The sequence below is a fragment of the Bombus vosnesenskii genome, unplaced genomic scaffold (genome assembly GCF_011952255.1).
Source record: "Bombus vosnesenskii isolate JDL3184/JDL3185 unplaced genomic scaffold, Bvos_JDL3184-5_v1.1 scf7180000013316, whole genome shotgun sequence".
Taxonomy (NCBI): Eukaryota; Metazoa; Arthropoda; class Insecta; order Hymenoptera; family Apidae; genus Bombus; species Bombus vosnesenskii.
This window is the reverse complement of record NW_022882962.1, coordinates 4385380-4401645: the sequence shown is the minus strand read 5'-3', so window position 1 is coordinate 4401645 and position 16266 is coordinate 4385380. Positions and strand designations below refer to the sequence as shown.

The following is a 16266-nucleotide window of genomic DNA, read 5'->3' as shown; positions in this document are numbered from 1 at the left end:
AACATCCAGAATTATCATTTATCAAATATCAGGATAAAGGTCTCCGTCAGAAATATCAAGAGTAGCAAACGTAGCTCCGTTACGTACCTTACAAATTATTCAACGACTTAAACACACGTATTTCGTCAAATATTCCCATAGTTCACCTTCGATTCGCGCGTCTCCACACACGGTATAATCTTTGCCAAATATGTAATCCACGCAACGACCGCAAGTGTGACCGTTAAGTTTCCAGTAAATATTCTCCAAACACAGAATGAACGATGGTAATTACCGTCAGCACGGAGAAACGCCAACTCTTCGCTCGTAGATTGGTCCACAGGTTATTCCGACTGGTGCCCTTCCGAATACGAGAGCGAAAGCATTGACCCTACTACCTCAGGTGCAGCATCAGGTGCTCTAGCGCTTGGTAGGGAGTCAGGTACACGAGGAGGGAAAAGGTAGAGAGAGGGAGCAAGAGAGAGAGAGAGAGAGAGAGAGAGACGAGTAGAAGCGGATGGCTACGAAGCGACACAAGCAGCTAGCACGGCTGCAGTCTAAAATACGCTGGGTATTCGGTGGGGGTGTGCAGGTGGAAGAGAAGGTCGGAAGGTTACAAGAGCGCAGACGCCGACTGAAAGCATCGAGGATAGTACCCGGCACGGTGCCGAAGTACCGGACAGAGCTAGCTCGTCCGCAACGCTGTGTTCGTCTAGCAACGAGTCGGTCCACCTAGGACACGATCCACGTTCACCTGCTTCCTTCGACCGAACCTATCGAACGCATCATCGCCCGCTCGAACGTTCTTCCTGAACTCGTTGCGAGCAACCCATCCACCCGGCCGAATCAAATCACTGCACCGTCGAACACGAGTTACCGGTGGATCAACCGAAAGGGGCCGCTTTCCCGCGCTCCGTATCTACACTCGGTTTTCACCTGTTAACCGAGCCATCGCGCTCTTCTTCTTTTCTCAGAAGCTTGCGTCCAGGTAAGTTCTTCGTACGGTGAATTTTCATAGAGATTTTCGAAGGTGATTGTCGCGTTCGTGGAAGATAAGGAATAACACGCGGATCGTGTTCGATGAAGGTTTGAAACGAATTTTCAAAGGGTTTGGAAATGAGGGAGGGTGCGTGACCTGACACGCGGAAGATTCGTAAGGTACATACCTATGTTTCGGATTGCTTATCGTCGGAATTTTAAACGCGATTTTACATCAAAATACCTATAGATTAAAATATTAGTTCAAATATATCGTTCAAGTACTTAAAAAATATTTGTTTTGCGAAGTATCAGCGTTGAATCGAAAAGGGGTTGCAAACATTCGAAAGTTTCGTCATGATTTCAATAGCATCGCTCTACGGGCTCCTTTAATAGTCTTTCCGCTGAAACGAGGTTCTCCGATTCATCGCATCGCTCGACAAACTACGTACATCAATGTACCCGCATAGGCGTCAGTGAAAACAGCCGGTGCTTTGACCGGCTGGTCTGTGCTGGGAACATTCTCAAACTCCTCTGGGCAACATGTGAATTACCTAAGCCTCGTGGAATATTAAATCGCAACCATTGTGTTTGCCCAGAAACTCTAACGAATCTTAATGAAACTTCCATAGACCTCGCAACGTCAGATTCTGGCAACAGGGAAACGAAAATTCTCCTATAAAACTGTTATTCGCGAAACATTTTCATAAAACAGTGGCTCGTTGATTCGATTACTTTCGTATTAGGAGCAACTGCTAGACAAGTTGCAGAACAGCTACGTGTATCTGATGCGATATTAACGCTGTCGCATCCGATATTGTGGATCATGCATTCTCGTTACGTCACTTGACGCGATGTAACCTCTAATCTTCCTACGCAGATTTTCACGGATACACCTGCGTATTGAAACGACGTGGTTGAGACAACCTGAATTTCGATTAAAACCTAATGAAAGTTTCCCGTATCGAAGTACATATCTTTCCGCTCGAAGGCGGATTTCCATCAACGGTTGGTTATCTCATCAGCGCTTCAATTTCGGTTCGTTCTTTTCATTGCAACGCTCTCGATTCATTCTCCCGAAATAACGAGAACGATAAAGGAGAGCTTGTCGCTTCTGTGTATCAAGGAACGAAATTAATGTAAGACGGGAAAGTCGGTAAACATCCCATTGGTCCCTCGAAAACTCTATTTACAGATACAGCTTCCATCGCGATAAGGTGCGAGCGCGAGACACTATGCTTTCTAGTTGCTTTAATAACGATCCGACTTCCATTTATTGCCTACAAAGCGGCTGTAAATTTCATCGTTATTAAACCCATTGCACACGTAGTCTATCTGAAGAACTCCTTTGAGTTTTCTCTTGATCGTAGTCTTGATTAAAATCTCAGCTTTCCGAAAGTAATTTGCCTATTAAACGTGAGTTTGTAGTTCGTACTTTGCATTCCCCTTCTCCTGAAACGACACGGAGAAACACATACGAATCTCGATACAACGTAGCAGGTTATCGGCATATCCCACGTCGATGTTTCCTTGTTCCCCTTCGGCTTTATCTGTGCAACTGTTCCGTCAGGTGTCGGAAATGGCGCGGTAGATTGCGCCATTTACCAAAGTCCTTTCAGACCGCGACTCCAACAGAATCCCCGCGAACGCACGCGTGCCACTTTTAACGACACGTATTTCGCCCATCGTTGTTCGATCTCATACAATAGATTCACGAGCATCCTCGTTTCGTTTTGAATGATAGATGTGCAAGCAACGGGAATATTTATGGGCGAGAACCGTATTTTAGGTCAGGTTTCATATCAATCGAAGTTCTCTAGAAAAATGATTCACATTTACGGGTTCTTTAAAAGCAATTTCCATTTTTCCATGACAAGATCAATTGTCGTTTTTTACCAACGTTTTGGGTTTCAGACTGATTTCGTTGTTCCATAAACATGTCATTGAACTATGATCGCGAAAAAATGGCGATCTCGAAATGTGATTTTGTCAAAAAGTGGAACATGCGGGAAACATGTCACGTGTTGCTATAAACTTTCGCGTGAAAACATTGACAGAAGGTAGAAATGTACTTTTCTTTATTAAATCCATTACTTAGCTTCTTTTACGACCGCTCCATCTTACAACGTCTCATGAAATCATATTATTCTCGAAAAAGGTTTTACAAAATTTTCTTAGACATCCAAGAAAGCTATTTTGATTATAAATTACGTACGTCCAAATAAGCAGAAAATGTTTAGGAATTTCTACCTGTTGTTCCTGGACAATGTACATTTCTTCCCGGATAAAATTGCACGGCGAAACAATATAAACTCTGCGCCCGAGAGCAGTCGCCTAACATGCAAATTCGCTGGATAATTCCAAACTCACGTTTGCAAAAAGAGAATTGCCCGCGGAAAATAGCTGTAAGAGCTATAAATAAGATTAAATTTAGAATCTGGATAGTTGTTTTCAGCGAACTCGACGATCGAGAGCGTCGTATTTTGTTTGTTTTGTTTCCCAAAGTGTGGCTCGTGATCGCGATAGAACGTGATAATTAACTGTCAGGAAGTTTGGCAGAATATCGAAACTGTCCATTCGTTCCAAGTCTGAAAACACGACCGAAAAATCCATGGAAAGTTTTCGTACAATCATCGTGACGACTATTATCGCCTGGCCGGAACTCGAAACAAGTTTCTCGAGGACGACGAACACGGTGGATACGAGATAATACGTTTCACGGGTTTCTTGTTCTAATTATGTTTTTTCTACGACACTTTGAAGCTTTCCTGCGAATGGTAGCAACACGACTTCACGGTGTCTATGGTTAACGTTCTTTCCACCAAAATTAACGTATTCGCTGATCTGCGATTTTCATCAAGTAACTTTCATTTATCATATTTGATCACATACTCCGCCGGTCACAGGTATTGCCACATTCGCTAGTTGCATTTAATGGGAAATTCTGAAAAAACTTTACCTCGTTTAGAATCTACGTATTTGAACAACAGGGATGAGTGAATTGACAAATTTATAGTAAAACAGTCGGAAGACAAAAGCAGTAGAAACTATTCAATTTGTACCGAATATCAAGAAATGGCAAACGTATTTGACCAGCAGGATATGTGTTCGATATGAAATACTTTGGAACTTTCTGATTCGCTTTGACCCACGTCATTACCATAGACATAAGCTAAAAATGCCAGCTCGGATCCATAGCGAATAGAATTAAAGATCGCACAGTGTTAAATAACGAAAATTTCGCTCCCATTGTTTTATAAAAGCTCGTCCTAATTTTGTTCTATTTCCAGCATCTCTCGCGATATATTCAGTGTGTGACTGGAATAACGCTGTTCGTTTTTATTCGCCGCAAATTAATTAGTTGGCGGTTTAACGTTCGTCTACGCATTGTGTTCCTACTTATGCGCTCAACTACTCGGTGTCTCTCTTTGTCCGCGGTGATGGTTTCGAGTAGATTTTACCCCATTCTCTGTTTCCCGTAACGATGCCTGGACTGAATAACTCCAGGCTATAGGTCCCAAGGCCTAGCTAGAGGCAAGAGGTCTCGTGTCACGAGCCGCAAACCGCGAAAGAGCACGCGCGAGAACGTGTCGAATACGCTTTCCTCGCTCCCAACTGCATCCTTCGCAAGTGTAATTCACCATTGCTGTGCAACCGTGTCGACAGTTGACCTGCATCATATTTAACTGCAACTTCACAGTTCATACAGAGTGTCCAAATTAAGTGATTTAATTTGAAGATACGCACCGTGGAAGATACCGTAGAAAGCTTTTCTGTCCACGTCCTAAGTGTCGTATAAAACATTTTGAAATTACATTAGCGTAATAAGACAAGACTGCCATGATTACATCGGTGTTTGAAACTAATCTGATATTTACTGCAAATATATATTTTATAAAATTGTTATACTTGTTATACTTGTACATAGTCGTTATACTGAACGTCTTGCGAGTTTTATATACATTGTTAGACTTGTTTCAAACTTTGCCAATATAATCATGATGGCCAGGCTTGGTAACAATATTAATGAAATTTCGGAATGTTTCGGATAATACACACAATACATTTATGGAGGATGTCCAAAGTTGTTGAATATTTTTGCATTTCATTGAATATTCAGCATGTATACATTGTAAATTTAGAACTCGAAATTACTTCGCGAGTGTAATATAAATTTCCCGAAATAAAATATTTAATTTAGACATACGTGTTGGTCTTATTGTCAGAGATCTAAATTGTAAATTATATGTTCAAAGGAGATTACATGTGATTCGTGCGACAGATTGAAGCTTTGATTATGACACCATGGTGCGTCATTGTGCATTTCGGTGTCACTACTTTGATATTCAATTATTCAACGTAGGTATAGGAATTACGTGATACGTAATCTTTCAGGATAAGCGCATTAATTGGATCGAGCTAACCGGTGATATATTCATAGCTTTTCGCGAGACATCTGTTGCATCCGAGTGAAGCGACGATGTCCTATAATGATCGCGGCAAATTGTAACGAGGTTAGATTTTGGTTCAGGTAACATCATTCTGGTACATAACTCATTCCAGCTGATATTACACAATGATCGTTTCGGCAAATTGCATTTGCTGCAAGGCAAGGTGACAAACGATAAAGGTTCGAGCATTGGTCAATAACTGGCCGTGTAAATTAAACGCGCAAGCAACGACAACGCACGCGAATATCTCATTTATACGATTATATAATATTCTTTATTATAACACACAATGTCAGCATATTGTACAGGGTGGTTGGTAACTGGTGGTACAAGCGGAAAGGGGACGATTCTACGCGAAAAAAGAAGTGGAAAATATAGGATAAAAATTTTTCGTTCGAGGCTTTGTTTCCGAGAAAACCGACTTTGAATTTTCGCTCGGTACGCGTGCACTTTATCGCGTCTCCTTATAACGGATCTCACTGTAGATCGTTGTCTCGATAGAAAAATTAAAAAAAAAAAAAAGAAAATTAAAAATCACCCCCTTTTCGCTTGTACCACCAGTTACCAACCACCCTGTATATGGTATGATTTTGATTTATGATCATGTAATATTCTTACATTCAAAAACCCATAAACATAAATCTACGAATATTTCGATTTGAGCACTGCGAAGGATCTAATTGCATTCACCCTTTGCATGCTCGTGCGCCATTAAGAACGAGCAACTCTATTAACGTCTGTATATCTTTATATTTAGCAAGAGTTCTATACCTTCCCAAAGGTCTTGGATAAGTTTGCACCCTTCATTTATCACCGGGGAATCTGTTAAATTATTTATCGCAGCAACTTCTTTTATATAACTTCGTGAAAAGAACTACCGTGGATTTAAATAAGAACACCTCAAGATCTTAAGATCTGAACAGAAAAAACCGAACATCTTTTACACTAACTCATTCTCTTTACACATTCTCTTACTATTTCTAAGGTACTATGAAAAGAGAGGTAATTAGTTTCGCGCCAGGCAAACCGCATTCTACTCGACTGCGACCCGAAACGTGGTTAAACAATAACAACAGTATGCAATTCAAATTCGTGGAATATAGTTCGCAACAGTAACGATTAATTGCGATTCGGTCGCATCAATCGGGAACAATAAGTCCGTGAAACACGGTTCGTTGAGGACGCTGTCGTCGGGAAACAGTTGTGAGAGCGACTCGGCAAGGACAGCGAGCGGACGCCTTTCTAACCATAAACCCACAGGATGTACGTGCACGACCAATTAACGTTGCACGCTAGACGCAACGAAACGAGGGATGAGGGGACCACTATCGATAATAATGTTTAACTTCGTGCACTCTGCGCGCGGACACTGCTATCGATTGCACGGAGCAACATGACGACGAAAAGATAGGACTTGGGAGGAGATAGAAGGCCATACAGATCGATTTACCTCTGATCTCTGTGGGCGTGAAAAGAGTTTCATGATCTTATGAGACTTATTGAAATACGAAATGTGGTTTCTTTATTTGGTATAATCATCCACGACTATTACAGTTAGGTAACATTTATGCACTCGTAAGTTGTTAAGATCATACGACCGGTCGTCCCATTTCATTATAATTCAGAATGTTTCGTTGCATATGATTCTATTAAGCCACTAAACGGGGGAAAGGAGTTACATAGCTGGTCATTTATATTGTAAATCTTTTGAAAATAATGATTTCTTTGTTCAGCGATTTCTTCTTCTTTTTTTTCAGATGTTCTTTCATTTCTATTAAAAATAAATTCTCTATATCACATTTACGTTTGCAAAGACTGGAAAACGGATTTAATCGAAATTCCTTTGTCTCTATGAATTTTTTGAAAGAAGAAACGATGTTAATTCACCTGGAACCGGTTTAAAAGACCGAATTACAAATTGAGAATTAGAATGTTGCCTCGGTATAGCGGATCGAATTTTACTTTGGATCGCGGATTAGGTACCGCTCGAGAAAATTTACTTAGGATCGGTATACGGTTTATCAATCGATTCCTGTGTACTTTACGAAAGAAAAGTAGTTGAGAAGGATGGTTCGCCACCAAAACCAACGAATTTTGGCCGACTGAGAAATTAGATTTTCGTTGAATGGACAGCATTTTGGTCGGTGAATACTCGCAGAAATTTACTTAGGACGGGCGCGGCGATTCAGCGAATGCATAAAATATACGAACTAAGTAAGGGGTTTCGCGTTAAGAAGAATAATGTCTTTCTCCCTTTGCTCGTCGCATGTTAGAGCGATACCGTCGCGTTAGAGAAATAATTATGGTACGATGGTTGCGGCAGATATCTAATTTCTCCTGCGGTTAGCCACGGATGTGACTAGTATTTCGCCAACTAAGCAGTAGATATACCACCTATTCGTGTAGCCTAATACATATAGAGGAACGAATTTCGATGTCGAATATTTTCAATTTCCACGAAAATATCACGTATTTTTACAAACGACGAAGTTCGAAATTTTTTTGCAGCGTAGGAAGAATAGAGAGTCAAATATTTTGAAAGAAGTAAAAATATGGATTTTCAGTAGAATCGCATTGAAAACTTGCCGTCGGATATTCGGAAATTGAAATCGCGTTTGTCGGATAATTCTCCCACCTTTCATTTTTCATATCCTCGCTTCGCACTCTTGCATCGTTGCTTTCGAGCCGCTTCGAAAAAGATTGATCTGTCTCGCGGTTCTCGATTCTGTCTCCTTTGAACATCGATTCGCCCGGTTTGCCTGCTTCTCTACAACTTCAACCGGATAGATAGCGTGCTCCGCATCGGAAATTTCGCTGTTTCAAGATTGCAGATTCATCAGGAATACGTTATAAGGTTCGCGGCTTCGTTCCCCGTAGCTCTTGCATTTATCTGGTTCAGCTATTCGATTCGCATTATCCTCCTCTAGCCAGCTGCAGTTCGCCCCGACTTGCTCCTACAATCCGCTTTGATCCGCTAGAGCTCGCGTATACCCGCTCCAACTATCTTCTACTCGCGTGATTCCGCTCTGAGTAACTTCGTAACGACGCGAGCCGTGAATCGAAAGAAATCGCGCAAGAACTTGTACTTGAGGACAGCGTTGCTCTAAACGAGGCAATTTGATAGAACGAGAAGGCAAGAAAACCAACTGAGATGAACTCTGGTTGAGACAGGAAGCTGGTGTTTCGTGCGACGCGATAATAATTGCTCGATAATCGCGCCACTTTTTCCAACCATGTATCTCTAGTTTAATTATAGCACCGCCGGAGACACAAGATTAATTTCGCGCCGCGCACCTTCTATTATTACAGCGAGTGTTGCGTGATCCACTTTCGCGCCGCAGACTTTGTAACAACTTATAAGCGAGGTTCATCGGTAACAATTTTTTTAATTGAAACTTGCGTCGATCTATCCCGAGAGTACGCAACTTGTTAGAAGTATAAATCAATCGTATCTCTACCTTACAATTCACTGGGTGACACGAAATGGCAACGCAATTTTCCAACTTCTTTCTTTTCTGGGCGTATGATCTTCATTCTCGGAGGTTCATAAATACGGGTCCAAGCAATTAAGTAACTACGTTCTTCGAATGGGGACGATGATTAAACCGAGGATGCCATTTTTTCTTTTTCTTTTTTTTTTTTTTATAACATTCTTAATCCGTGCGGTTAAATCTCTCAAAATATCCGGTTAATCGCGTCATACGCTATAGGCAGGAGGAAAAAATTCTACAACGATATGACGAATTAACGATTTAACGATTTAATTACCAGACAGTTTGTGTTTAATTAACGCGCGAGCTGATAAATCATTCGTGCACGAACATCGACGAAAAAAATAAATGTGCAAAAAATCATTCGGCATAATGGAACAATAGATTCTATTTCCACGTAGAAAGATACGGCGTAAAATGCCCGACTGTTTTCACGCGACGTTAGCGACGTTCCATAACGCTACGACGAAATTCAAGCCGGAAATTCGCTCAATGAGAAATCGCTTTTGAATCAACGCGACAGCGAACGATTTGTCGTGCGGCAGCTGTTGAAACTTTGTCAGTGAAGAATAATCGCGTTATACGGATTCTCGCCTTTTTTCATTTCCTAGCCGTTTAATCTTTCCACACAGAATAACAACGAGATGAAGACTCTTTAAACGTAGTTTTATAAGCATTCGTGGAAATGGTCATGGAAATGGTCACGTCGATTTAAAGAATCGAGTGCCAAACATCGGAACATTTTTAGATTCGTTTTTGATTACGCAGTTTTTCTAAGAAAACCGCCTGAAGAAACGGCTAATCAACAGGTAATTAACCTGGAAAGCTTCTCTATCGTAGCTTTACAATCGGTAAAATACGACCACGAGGCGCAAAAACATAGCGCAAGTTTCACGACGTTGCGAAGTTTCGGAAACATCAGGCAGCGGTTTGCGTCCCGCGAGAAGCTCTTACGTCGATTGCTCGAGGAACTCGTCCGTGAATACGTCGATTTTTGAATTTACGACGGGCTTTGCGACGCCTTCTTCTCTTAGCATCGCGAATTATTCGGCCAATGGAACGATATAACGAACGATAATCGGGAAAATACTTTTGACGCACCTTCCAATTATTCTTCGATCCAACTTCAGACGTAGAGAAGACACATTGGTCAAATTTTCGTTGCCATTTTGGGACCAATCACGTTAACCTTGTGAATAGGCTTTTCGCGATACAACTAATTCACAAGATCCAACGAAGAAACAGGATTTAGAATCTTGTAATCGTTTTTATTCGATAGGAGAGATTTGTGTTTGTTTAACTTTTTGTGTAAATGCTATCTTTTTTACCGTTCCGAGGTATACACATACAGATACTAGTATTTTACTAGCGTGAAGCATACGTACTATACAAGTAATACTATTTTTTAGTACAACCGTTGTTTTTCCTAGCATGGCAATTATCTGCTCGTTTTAGCTGTAGGCGAAGTTTTGGATCAAAAGTACATATTTGTGCCTGTTGATATAAACTGTAACGTAGTGTCATAGAGCGTTACAAGATCTTGTTAGCGGGAAATATTTCACGCCACACTACGTTAGGATTAAATGTTTCTTAGTATCGTGAAATAATTGGCTGGACGTTTGCTAGGTATTCGTCTCTTTTTTACGGTTCTCGTATCCGAGGCTTACTGTTTCGCGCGATGAATGGCTGCATCGTGATAAACCGGGCGTCTATCGGCTGGGATTAATAACTCTTTGATGACGTATAACTGGATACACAGATATCGATAAGTAGGGAAAATTCGATTTTACCCGGCTTCCAAAGAAACGTTTAATATCTGGTGAAGATGGGTTGATAGTCGGATTAAAATTTCATTTTCACCCGCGAATGGGGCAGGGAAAGGTTAACAGATTGTATCGAATGTATAAGAATCGATAGCGCGTGCTGTAATATGCTGCCCAGATAAATAACGTTGTTCTGGTTCATGCTTTCAACGCGTATATTCATTGAGCAAAGTACAATTTACAATTTCGCGGTATTAAACCGCGAAAATTTGAATGGATATGGTGCCCCGTCGTATTTACATTCTCGTTGTAAGCCTGCTTTAAGTTTTGAACAACCAAGTACACGTGTTCCTGGCGAATGAACATTGGAATTTGAATTACTTTCGACTCGATAGCGCGTAAGCTTCAGCGGCAGAATCAATTTATATAGTTTCCCAAGATTCCATCCGATTTAAACGAGCGATAATGTAGCGGAAAGTACAATGCCACGATGGTGCGCTAGAAGGTAAACTCTCCTACATGTAAATCGTTAAACCTCTAAGAAGACTCTCTAAATGAGAAGAACGTCCGCGATTCGAAGAAACTGTAACGGAGATTTCTCTCCTTCTGAAAAAATAAAATCATATTAAACGGCGGGTCTTAATAGGAAAATTTGGTACACGAAGTACTTGGCTGGAAGTAAACCACTAAAACGAAACTCCGTGAATTTCCCACCGTTCCACATGCCGAAGTTTGAATTACTTATCCTAGCAATTTATTACTCTGGCAATTTGCAAATTAACGCGACACGTATTTAATACGTTGCTGATTATGTTCGCTTTATTTTCACTCGATGAATATTACATTAATGCGATAAATAATTGCACGATTCAGTAATCACTTTAACACGTTATTATATTTGAAAATATCTCTCCGATTTTTGCCAATCTTACGAGTTATTATTTGCCTCTCGAATGTTTAATCGATAATAACATTACTGGCCTAACTAAACATAATTCGCCAAACGCGCCACAATTTGAACACATAAACGAAATTACACGGGGACATCATCGTTTAATACAAAATCGATCAGACATCCCCGCAGAAGATGACAAACTGTACTATACAAATTGCGTTCGTTGTACGCAATCTCATCCCGATCAGTAAACGCTTCAATCTCCGATCGCGCAAATGCACGTCGAAATCCACTGAAATCTTTAATCGAAACCGATATTATTTCCGCCAAATTCTCCGTCAACTCGTAGCGCTACACTCCGCAATCGACTATCAATACGAATTAAAAAAAAAAAAAAAAAAGAGAAAGCGATCTACGTTCAGTTTAATGCCCGTTTAGGAATTAATCCCACGGAACAAGTGCGTTAAACGGATTGTTTCCACATGACTAAAAAATCAATTTTTTATGAAAGCTTTTCAATTATAACCCGTATGAATGATCGCGCGATAACTCGTGCAAATTATTTTTTAACAAACTTTCAACTCGGTCGATTTTTGTATGAAATATTATTCACGGCTGATGAATCTTGTTCTCGCGAACTGCGATCGTTTGTCTGGAATATCGATGAGGGATGTTTATCGTGACGTAACAGTGAACGAAATTTTTCTGCTTATTCGTCAGACTTTTCGAGAGAATACGTCGTTGAATAAATTCCGCGTGGCAAGAGAAAAAGACATCCTACGGGCAAGGAATTTACAGGCGCTAAGCGAAGAATAGAACGTTCGACGATTTCTCTCGTACAATGGATTTCGCGTGTCGCAGAAAATTGCACGGTTTATCTTCCTCCGTACATTCTGTCCACCCAAACGAACCCACCGGTCGATCTTCATCGAACTTTAAAAAGATATTCTCGCCACGGTGCTTTCACCGCCTCATTTGTATTTGTAGCCCACTCTCTATCTTCGATCGTGGTTTATTTCCTCTCTGACATTGTTTCGTCACAAAATACCTACTATAACGCGGCAATTTTTCTCCGGTTCCTTCGTCATCCTATTTTCGAAGCTACTTTGCCATGTTTTGAGTCGATATCAGAAAACTGGCGAACGATATTCGAAAAAGTTATAAAGTAATATCGTTGGCTTCCGACAACTAATTTCATTGCAAAGTTCTTGACTCGATGAAATCGTTAAACCTACAGAACAATGTTTAAAGTGTAAACGATACAAATTCGTAAACGTGAGTTCCGAGGATTTTCGTGTCACGGTCGAACTTCACATTCGACTCACGATCTCTTCATTGTTTACTCTCGAAAGCGGATTTTGTCGCGAGAAATCGTTTGCCCCGGTCGCATCCCGCCTCTATCCCACTGGAATATTGCTGTCCCAACTCACGATTCGGTTTGCATTTCCGTACTTCTTTCGTTGACCCCGATTCTTCGTATTCGACGTAACGCCTCTGCGCATCAAGACCAAGACACGGTCTCCGCGAACCAAACGAACGTGGAAATTGAAATCGATCGGATTTGTGTGCGAGAGTCGAACGCACGGGACCGATCAGAACCCGGCACTGGCGCCGTGGAGAAATGAATTATGGAAAGTAGACATTAAGATTCATGTTATCGCGAGAACTTGTACTCAAGCTGCACAAGGGAATTAAAGTTTGCTTCATTGTTAATCGAAGCAAGCGGATATTAAAAGTCGTGGGAAGAAAAATTGAATAGAATCTGAGACGCGTCTTTGCGAAATCACTTTTTTTACTGTATTATTAAATTACCTAATAATGTCGCCAACGCTATCTGATAAAGAGAAAATAATTTTATCAAATCTGTAGACTTTCTCACGATGAAACTCGTAAATGAAATCGATTATTCTTCGACGAAGCCTTTTCGAATACGAGCTGTAAAAATAGAAGAGTAAAATTCAGAATCAAAATTGAAACAAGCACGTATTTTGTAATAAACGTTACGGTTAATGTCGAGAAAAATATCACGAATTCCGCTCGACTACGTGTGATTGTCCTCGTGAGTGGACAGCTCGTCATCGTTATAATTGTAACCCTTCGTGGAAGCGACGCGTATATTACGATGCTGTTTCGTAGTTTCACAGGTCGATACCCTTTAACGAGCGGTTGGCGCCGTGTTTTTTTAATGAGATACGATTTTTTTCCCGACTTATCACAAGGAAAGAGGCCATAGTCGATGTAAAGAGACGCTCGACTAACCCCGTAATGATATTTGAAATTTATGCGTCGTTGCGAGCTGCTTCACCACTTATCGAGCATCGCGTCGCCTGCGTTATCGCGGCTTAACCCAAATACGCGGTAACAAGTGTCACGTGCGTTCTCCTGTGTCTACATTGGAACACAGATGCGACATATTGTTTAACAAACGTTCGTCTCTACCGCGAGCCACGTGTTTCTACCTCGTGAAACAATTTTCCTGATGTAAGTATCGAACGTCATGGGATGGAGACTTTTGGAATTACGTGGACAAACTCGAGGGAATCGAAAGGATCTAGGCAGAGGAGAAATGGCTGGGATTCTAGCCTGCTTTTTTCCCTCTGTAATTTAATCAATGTTATTGGCAGACCTAGAATTTCGAGTGGTCGACATCAGTCGGTCGGATTTCGATTCTTGTATCTGAACGAAAGATCAGCTGGAATAAAATCGAGTCGAGGAATTCTCGAATTCTCGTTTTATGCTCTGAAACGTTTCAAAGGAAATGCTTAGTATCGGATTAAAACGAGAACAAGCAGTTCTTTCTTATTTTACTCGAACTTAAATCGGGCCGAAAATGATGGAAAGAAGACAGCGGGATTAAACAATACAGACAAAAGTTCCTTTTTAAGACAGAAAGTTGTATAAAAGAAAGAAAACTTTGTGCGGAATAATCGATGCTTTTAAATTCAGTTCAAAGAAGATTACACATGAGCGCAAGAATCTCGAGATAAATCACGAACTCGAGATAAGAGACACTTTTCTATTTCACTTAACATGAATATAAAAGTTCCTCGAGATCGTTGCGGAAGATACAAATGGAAGATTTGGCAAAACTAGGCGATGCAAGCTCACGAGAGAGCGATTCAAGCGGGCGTTCAAGCGTATTACGAGGCCAATAGTCTAGTCTAGGTATACCGATGGAGCGACAGTGGTATTAAGAGAATCTTCGCGATTAGAATGAGAACTACTGACCTCTTTGAAACTCTCGAAGATCGGGATTAGTTTATATCCAAGTGCCTGCTTTACAAATCCTCTGCTTATCTGTGCCGATGCACTTCTAGGATTTTACCAAATTAATCGGTAATCAAAGAACCCATATTCACGTTATATTTATACGTTAACCTTTAGTATATTTTAAGGTGCTATATGTAAACGACAGAATAAAATAATAGCAAATGACAGAGTAAATGTCAGATATATATTTTTAGCAATTTTTCTATGCATCTTGTTATTAAATATTTCTAACCTATGAGAACGAACGTAGAGAAAGATCAGTTATAAAAATGTTTGCAAACAAGTAGAGAAGTTCCGCATCATCTCCGAGCGATACGTTTCTATGCACAACTGTTTTCAATGATTAGATAATAAATTTAGATCGTATCGTAATAGATTAATAAAACTATTTAGACAATATCTATATTTAAAGATAGACCAAAGGGCTAGGTACATTGTTAGTTACCGTTTGTTATTTTCCTTCTCAGAGACTATGCGTATACCATTAAATGTCAAGAGATAAAAATAGAAACTGTAGGACTCATAACGTGACGAATAAGGTCGAAGATTTCTGGTAGAATTTCCATTAGACTCGGCAGGAACGTTCGTTCGATAAAAATATTATACCAAGAAGACTTCCACCTTAGTATACAAAGAGTTAATTGCGATGTCTGGCGATAGGAAGCGAGGAAAACATCAATTTGAACCAATTTCGCCAATCTCACGTATTCGTAAGTTTGTGTATTTCAATACCACGAATCAACACAGTACGAGAACCTATCAAAAGCTCATCTTCAAGGGTTACGAAGAGAAAACGAATTTCTTCTTTATGTCCCTACTTGTTCTAACAATCTTTCGTTTCTTCGAAACTGTCTTACGGCACGGGAGGGAACGTCGAATCACTCGAGGAGAAACCCTTTCTATGGGCGTTGATGGGAAAGAACAGTATTTACCATCGCGTCGAATCTCGTGACAGAATCTACGTTTCTCCTAGAATCGAGAAAACATGTCGTTTCTGCTATTTGTCAGTGCCAAGCGGGAGATGAATTTTTGGTGGTTCGATTTATCCATCGGGTTAACGCTTATAAATCGCAATGTTCTGAAAGGAACGCTCCTGCACAATGGTGCGAGCAGAGATTTCGTTTTGGAGATAATTCCTGATAAGAAATCGATCTTGATGACGTACGAGAATGTCTTTTTGAAACATTAAACTCTGTTTTGAAACGATAAAGAAGTTAGCAAAAAGGAATAAGAGGGTAGTGTATCGATGCTCGAGAAGAAGAAGAAGCGACTCATCCATCAATCAGAAGTAACATATTTATCAATCTCCCTCGAAACATATGTCACTCGTCCAAAAAGTAGTTTTAAACCATCGTCGACGTCATTAGCATCGAACTGAGATGGCTTGCTTCAGCATCGACTAACTAAACAGGCCAACGAAACTAGAGCAATTGCTTTCC

General features: G+C 40.5%; 1 protein-coding gene across 1 annotated transcript in view; it reads left to right on the top strand.

The window, feature by feature from the left end:
- Positions 1–593: 593 nt before the first annotated feature.
- Positions 594–16266, top strand: part of LOC117235522 (ras-related protein Rap-2a) — a 28865-nt gene continuing 13192 nt past the window's right edge. Inside the window, exon 1 of the mRNA XM_033497640.1 lies at positions 594–967. The gene's annotated coding sequence lies outside the window, so the exon portion shown is untranslated. The remainder of the gene's footprint in view (positions 968–16266) is intronic.